Raw genomic sequence first — 12,079 nt, 5'->3', positions numbered from 1 at the left:
TGGACTGCATAAACTGAGAAAAAATGCATGGTTTTGCTATATTAGTTTTTTAGTGCTCCATAAAAAATGGCCACAAACTTAGTGGTTGAAGACAACAGACATGCATTCCCCTGAATTGAGAGAGTAGCCCTGACTTATATGCAGCTGTTGTTGTTGTTCAGTTGCCAAATTGGGTCTAACTCTTCAGGACCACACAGACTGCAGCACGCCAGGCCTTCCTGTCCCTCACCATCTCCTGGAGTTTGCCTAAGTTCATGTCCATTGAGCTGGTGATGCCATCCAACCATCTCATCCTCTGTCATCCCCTTCTCCTCCTGCTTTCAATCTTTCCCAGCATCAGGGTCTTTTCCATTGAGTTGGCTGTTCGCATCAGGTGGCCAAAGTATTGGAGCTTCAGCATCAGTCTACTGCCATGATTAAAACAGATAGCTAATGGGAAGCTGCTGAATATCATAGGGAGCTCAGCTCAGTCCTCTGTGATGACCTAGATGGATGGGATGGGGGAGATGGGAGGAGGCTCAAGAGGGAGGGAACATATGTATACTTATTGGCTGATTCATGTTGTACAGCAGAAACCGACACAATATTGTAATGCAATTATCTTCCAATTAAACAAGAAAGAAAAATGTATCTCCACCCAGATTTTAGGACTTCCAGAAGTCCTAAATCAAGGCATCAGCATGTTCTTTCTTGCAGCATCCAGGAAAGAACCCTCCCTTGCCTCCCTCCCAGCTTCCAGTGGCAAGAGCATCCTAAGCATTGCTTGCCTTGTAGGTGCATCGCTCCAGTCTCTACCTCCTTCTCCACAAGGCCTTCCTCTCTGTATGTCTCTGCGTCTGTTAAGTCTGCCTAGCCTTTCTCTCAGGACACCAGACATTGGGTTTGCATCCCTCTTTGTGTTGGGATGATCTCACCTCTAGATCCTTAATTTATTGACATCTGCATGTGCTCATACTCATGCTCAGTTGCTCAGCAGTGTCTGACTCTTTGTGACCCCATAGACTGTAGCCCACCAGGCTCCTCTGACAATGGGAGGCCCCAGGCAGGAATACTGGAGTGGGTTGCCATTTCCTTTTCCAGGGGATCTTACCGACCCAAGGATCGAACCTGCATCTCCTGTGTCTCTCCTGCTTTGGCAGGTAGATTTTTTACCACTGAACAAGCAGGGGAAAGACCTCATTTTTGAATAAGCTCACATTCACAGATATCAGGGGTTAGGACTCGGACATATCTTTTCAGGGAGGACACAAGTCAACCCATTATAGTCACGAAGAAGTGGCAAAGCAAGACTCAAAACCAATTCTACATAAATTTAGCAATTCTGAATCACATAGGCTTCTTCAGTGATTCAAGAGGAACTTGCATAAACCCCTCTAGACTTATAGCTACACTTGAAGACAAGTTCCTTTTCTGGATTGTCTTCCTTTCCTAGGAAAAAAGTTTCCCTTTCTGCTTTTCCCATTGCTTCAGTTCGGTTCAGTTCAGTCGCTCAGTCGTGTCCGACTCTTTGCAACCCCATGAATCGCAGTACACCAGGCCTCCCTGTCCATCACCAACTCCCGGAGTTCACTCAGACTCACATCCATCGAGTCAGTGATGCCATCCAGCCATCTCATCCTCTGTCGTCCCCTTCTCCTCCTGCCCCCAATCCCTCCCAGCATCAGAGTTTTTTCCAATAAGTCAACTCTTTGCATGAGGTGGCCAAAGTACTGGAGTTTCAGCTTTAGCATCATTCCTTCCAAAGAAATCCCAGGGCTGATCTCCTTCAGAATGGACTGGTTGGATCTCCTTGCAGTCCAAGGGACTCTCAAGAGTCTTCTCCAACATCACAGTTCAAAAGCATCAATTCTTCGGCCCTCAGCCTTCTTCACAGTCCAACTCTCACATCCATACATGACTATTGGAAAAACCATAGCCTTGACTAGAAGGACATTTGTTGGCAAAGTCCCATTGCTTAGCTGGATTCAAATGGAATATAATATGAGTCAAGTCCTTCTGAGAATTTCTTGGGAAGTATGTGGCGGGTTATTCTAATGTTAAGTGTGTTTGGCAGAATCTCTCTTCCTATGAGGTGCTGAAATTGTTCTGAGAAAGAATCTGGATTCACACGACAACAGAAGCTCTGGCAAACACTGAACCAGGAGGGAAAAGAACTTATTTCCAAATAAAGTCTTACTAAATTTGTAAAGATGCTCCTGACATGGGAAGGAGTGCTTTAGAACTATCTGTTGTGTCTGAATTTCTTTAACAACAAAAATTCATTTGGATACTCTGCAATAAAGCAGGGGTCCCCAACCTCTGGGATCTAATGCCTGATGACCTGAGGTGGAGCTGATATAATAAGAATAGAAATAAAGTGCACAATAAATGTAACACATCTGAATCATGCCCAAACCACCCCCCTCCACCTGTGGAAAATTTGTTTTCCACGAAACGTGTCCCTGGAGCCAAAAATGTTGGGGAGTGTGCAGTAAAGGATTATTTCAGCAATTCTAGATTGTCTAAACTCTGCACGTTTCAGAGACATTTCACTTCCAAGGTGGTGCTAAAGAACCAGACTGCCAATGCAGGAGAATTAAGAGATGCAGGCTCGATGCCGGTGTTGGGAAGGTCCTCTGGAGGAGGGCGTGGTGACCCACTCCCGTATTCTTGCCTGGAGAATCTCATGGATGGAGGAGCCTGGTGGACTACAGTCCGTAAGGTCGCAAAGAGTCGGACGTGACTGAGGAGACAGCATGCACGCAGCACACACCCCCCTCGGTCTTTAGCCATGCCAGACAGTTTATGCAAACAACTTGACTGAGGGAACCCTTGGGCCACATGGCATTAGCTTGGTCTCTGCGGTTAGGCCAACCACACAAGCAGTCAGCCATGCCTCTGTGACAGAACCCCAATAACAATCCTGGGCCCCAAAACTGAGGTGAGCTGCCCTTCTTGGTGATACTTCATGTGCACTGCCACACTTTGATGCCTAGAGAATTCACTGTCCACGTGACCCCACTGGGAGTGGACGACTGAGCTTATGCCTGGTCTCTCCAAGGATTCATCCTATGACCCTTTCTCTGTTGTCGATTTTAGTCTAGATCCTTTCACTGTAACAGGTCCCAACCGTGATTATAACAGCTTTGCTGATTTCTGTAAGCCTTTCTAGTGACTCACTGAACCTGATGCAGGGCCCTGGGAGTCTAAAGAAGACCCCTGAACACAGAAACTATAGTCTAATAAAAGTCTGTAATTTTTTAAACAGTAGATTGTTTCCTTTAAGATTTCCGTTCCATCAAAGTCCTGCTAAATTACATCGGAAACTCCATTACAGTGAGAATTGCTCCTTTCTCTGTTCATCTCCTTTCTTTACATCTCCTTGTCCCCACAATACACATACAGAGCTTTGAATGTACTATGTGTTCAATGAGGAGCAATTGGAAATGACATGAAATCTGAGACCAGACTGAAGAAAACTCTCCTATCACTGGAGCTGACTTGCAGGCCATAGGCAAGCATTGTTGTCAATACTGGGCTTCCCAGGTGGTTCAGTGGTAAAGAACACCCGTGCGAATGAAGGAGAGGCAGGAGACATGGGTTCAATCCCTGGGTTGGGAAAGATCTCCTGGAGGAGGGAAAAGCAACCTACTCTAGTATTCTTGCCTGGAGAAGGCAATTCTAGGAATAAGCAACTTCTTAAATCACAGCCTTGAAACAGATGCTGTGATTCTTCAAGAAAAGCAGCAACGTCTTCAATGGATTTTTGTTTTACAACTATACTTTTAGTGGACTCTTTGAGGTTGGTCAGAAGTCTTAGAATAAATAAAACTGGATGTGAGAGTTGGACTGTGAAGAAAGCTGAGCTCCGAAGAATTGATGCGTTTGAACTGTGGTGTTAGAGAAGACTCTTGAGGGTCCCTTGGACTGCAAGGAGATCCAACCAGTCCATTCTGAAGGAGATCAACCCTGTGATTTCTTTGGAAGGAATGATGCTAAAGCTGAAGCTCCAGTACTTTGGCCACCTCATGCGAAGAGTTGACTCACTGGGAAAGACTCTGATGCTGGAAGAGATTGGGTGCAGGAGGAGAAAGGGATGACCCAGGATGAGATGGCTGGATGACAACACGGACTCGATGGATGTGAGTCTGAGTGAACTCCGGAAGATGGTGATGGACAGGGAGGCCTGGCGTGCTGCGATTCATGGGGTCGCAAAGAGTTGGACACGACTGAGTGACTGAACTGAACTGAACTGAAGCAAATATTAAGTCTCTCCAGCCATCTAGAGCTAGCATACTTCTTAGGGGTCTCTGTTCTTCGCTTTGAAAGAGAATAAAATTTTTTTAGCACATAATGCCAAGTGGCAAACTGCCCAACAAATTGGGCAGTGGTCACTAAAACAGAAGGCTAAAAGCATTTTACATTGCATGGAAGTTGTACTCTGCCATCCAGAAATACTCAGCATTGCTTCTTTGTTTGTCTGTTTTTTCTCATAACAATATCTTCACTAGCAAAATTGTTGTGGGTAAAAAATTAAAACAAAACCAAAAGGGTTGATTACTGGTTTTTGACAAGGACACCAAGACAAAAGGGGAAAGAGTAGTCTTTTCAACAAATGGTGCTGGGGACAAATGGAAAGCCACATGCAAAGGAGTGGAGCTGGAGCTTCACTCCTTCACTAACAAAAACTAACTCAAAGGATCAATGTAAGACTAACGCAAGACTTAAGAGTATCAAACTCTTAGAGGAAAATACAGTGGTTAACCTTTGTGATGGATTGGGCAATGGTTTGTTAAATATGACACCAAAAGCACAAGTGACATTAGGAAAAATTGACTTAGAAAAATAACAGCACCAAAATTCAAATTGTGTGCACCAAAGAACACCATAAAGGAAGCAAAAAGATGATGTACAGAATGGGAGAAAATATTTGCAAGTCATACAGCTGATAAGGGACTTGAATATATACTATATAAAGAACTCATAACTCATTAATAAGAAGACAAGCCCATTTTAAAATAGGAAAGGGACCTGAATAGACATTTCTGCAAAGAAGATATGCAAATAGCCAACAAACACATGCAAATGTGCTCAACATCATTGGCCATCAGAGAACTGCAAATTGAAACCAGAATGAGATAGCACTTCACACCCACTAGGATGACCAGAATCAAAAAGTCAGATAATGACAAATGCTGGCAATTAGATGAAGAAGTTAGAATCCTCATACACTATTGGGAACAGAAAATGGTGTAGCTACTTTGGAAAATAGTCTGATAACTCTTCAAATGTTTAAAAATAGAGTTCTATGCCATATGATTTAGCAACTCCATCTCTAGATACAAACTGAAGGCAAATAAAAACATACTTTAGTCCATTTGGGCTTTTACAACAAAATGCCATAGCTTGGGTGACCTAAACAGCAAACAAATCTATTTCTCACAGTTCTGGAGGCTGAAAGTCTGAGGTCAGGGTACCAGTGTGGTTTGGTTCTGGCAAAAGTTCTTTTCCTGATTTATAGATGGTATCTTCTTACTGTGGTCTCACATAGCAGAGAGAGCAAGAGCACGCGCTAGTCTCTTCTTCTTATAAGGGCACTAATTCCTTTAATGAGGCCCCATCCTATGGCATAATTACCTCCCAAAGGCCCCACATTCTAATACTATCACATTGGGAGTTAGAACTTCAACCATTGAATTTTGGGGGTACACCAACATTCAGGCCATAGCCACACACATCCATGCAAAAATCTGTATGTGAATGTTCAGAGTAGCATGATTCTTAAAGGTCCCAAAGGAAGAACAACCCAAATCTAGTATCTGATGAATCAATCAATAAAATGTGATCTGTCTATAGAATGGAATATTACTTGGAAATAAAAAGAAGTACTAATACATGTTGATGGCTCAGCCAGTAAAGAATCTGTCTGCAATGCAAGAGACACAGGACATGCAGGTTTAAGCCCTGGGTCCCCATATTTCCTTTGCCAGCAAATCAAATGATAACCCACTCCAGTATTCTTGCCTGAAAAACCCCATGGACAGAGTAGCCTGACAGGCTACCATCCAATGGGCCACAAAGGGTCAGACACAACTGAGAAACTGAGCACTAATATGTGTTAATGTACTGATACTAACTCATACAATGTGGATGAACTTCAATAGCATCCCGAGTGAAAGAAAACAAATGACCACATATCATAGGATTCCATTTGCATGAAATGCCCAGAATAGAGAAATCTATAGAAGTAGAAAATAGACTAGAGGTGATTGCCTAGGACTGGAGGAAATGGGGCAAGGGTGGGGGGTAGTGATGGCTAAGGGATGTGAAGTTTATTTGTTGGGTAATGAAAAATTTTGAAGTTGATTTTTATCATGATGGATGCATAATTTTGTGAATATACTAAGAGTCATTAAGTCATGCACTCTAGATGGGTGAATGGTCAGAATGTGACTATTTCTCAAAAACATTTTTAAGTTGCCTTTTAAAAAAATATGAAGGTTGAGAACAATTTCAGAAACTGATGACATGCAAAAATAAATAAATAAATAAATCATGTAGGTTAATCCCTCCCCCGTATCTCCCAGCCCAGGTAAAGAAAACAGCTTTGCTGTGCACTTCATTGGTGTGAAACAATTCTGTTGTAAGTCTGCCAAGATCACACAGCCAGTAATGGGGAGGCCAGGCCCCCTTGAGGAGGGACCTTTTTGTTGGTTTGTTTAGTTGCTAAGTCATGTCCGACTCTTTTCAACCTTATGGACTTTAGTCCGTCAGGATTCTCTGTCTATGGAATTTCCCAGGCAAAAATACTTGCCAGAGTCCAGCGCTAGCAGCCAGGGATTTAACCTGAAGGGTGAGCAGTGTCGGTGAGAAACTGAGGCAGACTCTGAGTTTTCTTGGACTGCCTATTTATTTCAAGCTAAGATTCTCTTTTATACTTTTACGAAAGCATTAGGTCAGAGGTTTGACATTTTCAGTTCCCCCTGACCCAGATTTGTTGTCTCCAAAAATCATTGTTGCCCCCTCAAAAGGAGTTCCTGCCTCAGTGATTCTCTTATCTACTTCTCATGTATCCTTGTGAATACATAATAACTCATGCTAATGTCTGGGCTGCATACCACATTCCTCAGTTTATTTCTTATCTTTCTTTCTAACTCCTGTTGTCTCTAGCATCCTAAGCTCGCTATTTCTTAAAAAAGGCTTCTAGGTATTAATATCTCTAAAGTTCCTAATCTCTATAAGCTATAGTAGAATATGCTACCATTACAACATTACTTAAATCTTTAGTTCAGTTCAGTTCAGTTGCACAGTCGTGTCCGACTCTTTGCAACCCCATGAATCACAGCACACCAGGCCTCCCTGTCCATCACCAACTCCTGGAGTTCACTCAGACTCACGTCCATCGAGTCAGTGATGCCATCCAGCCATCTCATCCTCTGTCGTCCCCTTCTTCTCCCGCCCCCAATCCCTCCCAGCATCAGGGTCTTTTCCAATGAGGCAACTCTTCACATGAGGTGGCCAAAGTACTGGAGTTTCAGCTTTAGCATCATTCCTTCCAAAGAAATCCCAGGGCTGATCTCCTTCAGAATGGACTGGTTGGATCTCCTTGCAGTCCAAGAGACTCTCAAGAGTTTTCTCCAACACCACAGTTCAAACACATCAATTCCTCCATGCTCAGCCTTCTTCACAGTCCAACTCTCACATCCATACATGACTACTAGAAAAACCATAGCCTTGACTAGATGGACCTTTGTTGGCAAAGTAATGTCTCTGCTTTTGAATATACTATCTAGGTTGGTCATAACTTTTCTTCCAAGGAGTAAGCGTCTTTTCATTTCATGGCTGCAGTCACCATCTGCAGTGATTTTGGAGCCCAGAAAAATAAAGTCTGACACTGTTTCCACTGTTTCCCCATCTATTTCCCATGAAGTGATGGGACCAGATGCCACGATCTTCGTTTTCTGAATGTTGAGCTTTAAGTCAACTTTTTCACTCTCCTCTTTCACTTTCATCAAGAGGCTTTTTAGTTCCTCTGCACTTTCTGCCATAAGAGTGGTGTCATCTGCATATCTGAGGTTGTTGATATTTCTCCCAGCAATCTTGATTCCAGCTTGTGTTTCTTCCAGTCCAGTGTTTCTCATGATGTACTCTGCATAGAAGTTAAATAAGCAGGGTGACAATATACAGCCTTGATGCACTCCTTTTCCTATTTGGAACCAGTCTGTTGTTCCATGGCCAGTTCTAACTGTTGCTTCCTGACCTGCATACAGATTTCTCAAGAGGCAGGTCAGGTGGTCTGGTATTCCCATCTCTCTCAGAATTTTCCACAGTTCATTGTGGTCCACACAGTCAAAGGCTTTGGCATAGTCAACAAAGCAGAAATAGATGTTTTTCTGGAACTCTCTTGCTTTTTCCATGATCCAGCGGATGTTGGCAATTTGATCTCTCATTCCTCTGCTTTTTCTAAAACCAGCTTGAACATCAGGAAGTTCACGGTTCATGTATTGCTGAAGCCTGGCTTGGAGAATTTTGAGCATTACTTTACTAGCATGTGAGATGAGTGCAATTGTGCAGTAGTTTAAGCATTCTTTGGCATTGCCTTTCTTTGGGATTGGAATGAAAACTGACCTTTTCCAGTCCTGTGGCCACTGCTGAGTGTTCCAAATTTGCTGGCATATTGAGTGCAGCACTTTCACAGCATCATCTTTCAGGATTTGAAATAGCTCAACTGGAATTCCATCACCTCCACTAGCTTTGTTCGTAGTGATGCTTTCTAAGGCCCCCTTGACTTCACATTCCAGGATGTCTGGCTCTAGATGAGTGATCACACCATCGTGATTATCCGGGTCATGAAGATCTTTTTTGTACAGTTCTCTGTGTATTCTTGCCATCTCTCCTTAATATGTTCTGCTTCTGTTAGGTCCATACCATTTCTGTCCTTTATCTAGCCCATCTTTGCATGAAATGTTCCCTTGGTATCCTTAAATCTTTAGCTTCTAACTATTTTAATTATTCCTAAGCCCTAAATTCAGCAAACTTCTTTGCCATAAACACTTTCCTCAAAAGTAGGCTTCAGATAGCAATCCCTCCCATGGCCTCAAGCTGTGGCCTACGTGTTCACCCTGGAACACTCTTTTGTAAAAGTCCTGAACAAATGTCAATGATTAACTTTATGAATTATTTTCTGAACACAGCTGCAGAAGACTTTATGCCTTCTCATGCTCCTCTCAAGAACAATAAGCACCTTAATATTCTTTTCAGTCAACTCAGCTGAGGAAAGGAAAAGACAAGTTAGAATCACAAAGCCTAACTCCTTCATCCTGGGTCTGTGCCTGCGGGACAAAGAGAGGGAGTTGGGGCCAGGCCTCCATTTTGTCAGCATGCTTAATGCGGCTCCCGACAAATACTAGAGTGGGTTAACTCTAGTATTAACTCCACTCCTTCTCTAGGGAATCCTTCTGACCCAGGGAATAAACCCAAGTCTCCTGCATTGCACCTTGTTACACTGATAAAAATGTGTACTGTTCCTCTTTATCCCAGCTGTCTCCAAAGGGATCTTTGGCCTTTTACTGAGTGACTGTGAACTTGGGAAAAGGAAATAACCAGCCATTCAGCAGTCACTGGACACTCAGTTCAGTTCAGTTCAACTGCTCAGTCGTGTCTGACTCTTTGCAACCCCATGAATCACAGCATGCCAGGCCTAACTGTCCATCACCAACTCCCAGAGTTCACCCAAACTCATGTGCATCGAGTCCCTGATGCCATCCAGCCATCTCATCCTCTGTCGTCCCTTTTTCCTCCTGCCCTCAATCTCTCCCAGCATGAGGGTCTTTTCCAGTGAGTCAGCTCTTTGCATGAGGTGGCTAAAGTATTGGAGTTTTAGCCTCAGCATCAGTCCTTCCAATGAGCACCCAGGGCTGGTGGACACTAGCTGTCAGTTAACACCAGTCCCAGGAGACCCAGCACTTCACTGTGGCTCACCAGTTAGAGTGGGGGCTTATGGCGCTCAGGTGATCAATGATATTTTAGCTCAGGTCTGTCTCACAGTGGGCCCCTGAACTCATCCTGTGGTTATCTCATTTTGAGGAAGCATAATTGCAATAGATGTACACAGCAGCTGAGAAAATCCCCATGGGAGTGGGAGCCTGCACTGAAATCTCGATTTGTTTGACTCCAGAATCTGTGTTCTCTCCACTCTGCCAGATGTCTGGAGGGCAAGACAGCAAATTAGTAACAAGAGGCTCCAGCAGCCCTGAAATTTATGCCTACTTTCTGCATAATGGAGTTATGGCCGGTGATCTGGTTTGTCAACACAGAGCAGATTGAAGCAGCAAATTAGAAGGGATACAAATTATACAGAAGTATTCTGCTGACAGCCATGAGGGATGATAGGCCTCAGTGGGAGACAGAAGCTGCAGAAAGGCGGGAAGAGCTCCTCTTGCAAAGGGCAAAGCAGTCACTGGATGTAGGGCAGAATGCAGCTCCACCCCTCTCCACCCTGCCATGCCCCAAGAGCATCCTTATAGCAGCCTTTCTCAAACTTGAGTGAACTTCACAATCACCGAGGGGAGTTCTTGTTGTTGTTCAGTGGCTCAGTTGTGTCTGACTCTTTGTGACCCCATGGACCACAGTATGTCAGGCTTCCCTATCCTTCACCATCTCCCAGAGTTTGCTCAAATTCATGTCCATTGAGTCGGTGATGCCATCCAACCATCTCATCCTCTGTTGTCCCCTTCTCCTCCTGCCTTCAATTGTTCCCAGCATCAGGGTCTTTTCCAATGAGTTGGTTCTTCACATCAGGTGGCCAAAGCGTTGGAGTTTCAGCTTCAGCATCAGTCCTTCTAATGAATATTCAGGACTGATTTCCTTTAGGATTGACTGGTTGGATCTCCTTGCAGTCCAAGGGACTCTCATGAGTCTTCTCTAGCACCACAGTTCAAAAGGCGGGGAGGGTCAAAAAAAGTTTCCTGGACCCCACACCTAGGATTTCAGATTCAGCAGGTCTCAGGGAGCTGAGAATGGGCCTTCCTAATGCGTTCTGGGGTTGCTGAGGCTGCTGGTCCCAGGACAGACTTTGAAAACTGCCAACCTAAGTGTTTGTTGGAAGGACTGATGCTGAAGCTGAAGCTCCAGTACTTTGGCCACCTGATGCAAAGGGTTGACTCATTGGAAAAGACCCTGATGCTGGGAAAGATTGAGGACAGGAGGAGAAGGGGGTAACAGAGGGTGAGATGGTTGGATGGCATTATTGACTACTGACATGAGTTTGAGCAAATCTGGGAGATAGTGAAAGACAGGGAAGCCTGGAATGCTGCAGTCCACAAGGTCACAAAGAGTCAGAAGTGACTTAGTGACTTAACAACAGCAACAACCTAGAGACTAGCCCAGCGCATTACCAGGTGTTCCCAATAGTTGCACCTTTTAAAGAAAGATGTGACTATGCCAGGTTTCTGTGTTATAAAGCAGAGGCGTACAAAGCTTGTAAAATAATTTGGTCAAAGCTAGTTAGAATAAAAATTGGGGATATTTAAAGAGGTAAGCCTTGGAAATTGGAAAGATTCACTCCTCAGGAGCCCTGCACACGGATCCCCTGATCCATGGGGGAAAGACTTCCCTCATCCCTTTAGCCATCCTCTCCCCACCCCGAACCCCATCCTGCCATCCCTGGTCCCTGCTCCCCAGCCTTGCTCTACTTCATCTCACAGCATTTCTCACAGCTGGATGCTGCATTGTGCATTTATTTGTTTACATGTTCATGGTCTTTCTCCCACAGAAAGCAAGATCCGTGAAACCAGTCTCATTTTATTCTGTTCACCAAGGGTCCCCAGAATCAAGAACAGGCCTGGAACCTCGCAGGGTCTTGTTGTTCAGCCACTCAGTCTTTTCTGACTCTTTGTGACCCCATGGACTGTAGCACACCAGGCTTCCCTATCCTTCACCATCTCCCGGAGTCTGCTCAAACTCATGTCCATTGAGTCGATGATGCTGTCCAACCATCGCATCCTCTGTTGCCTCCTTCTCCTCCTGCTCTCAATCTTTCCCAGCATCAGGGTCTTTTCCAATTAGTCAGCTCTTTGCATCAAGTGGCCAAAGTGTTGGA

This window comes from Ovis canadensis, chromosome 10 (assembly GCF_042477335.2).
Source record: "Ovis canadensis isolate MfBH-ARS-UI-01 breed Bighorn chromosome 10, ARS-UI_OviCan_v2, whole genome shotgun sequence".
Taxonomy (NCBI): domain Eukaryota; kingdom Metazoa; phylum Chordata; class Mammalia; order Artiodactyla; family Bovidae; genus Ovis; species Ovis canadensis.
Note: the sequence above shows the minus strand (reverse complement) of the source record.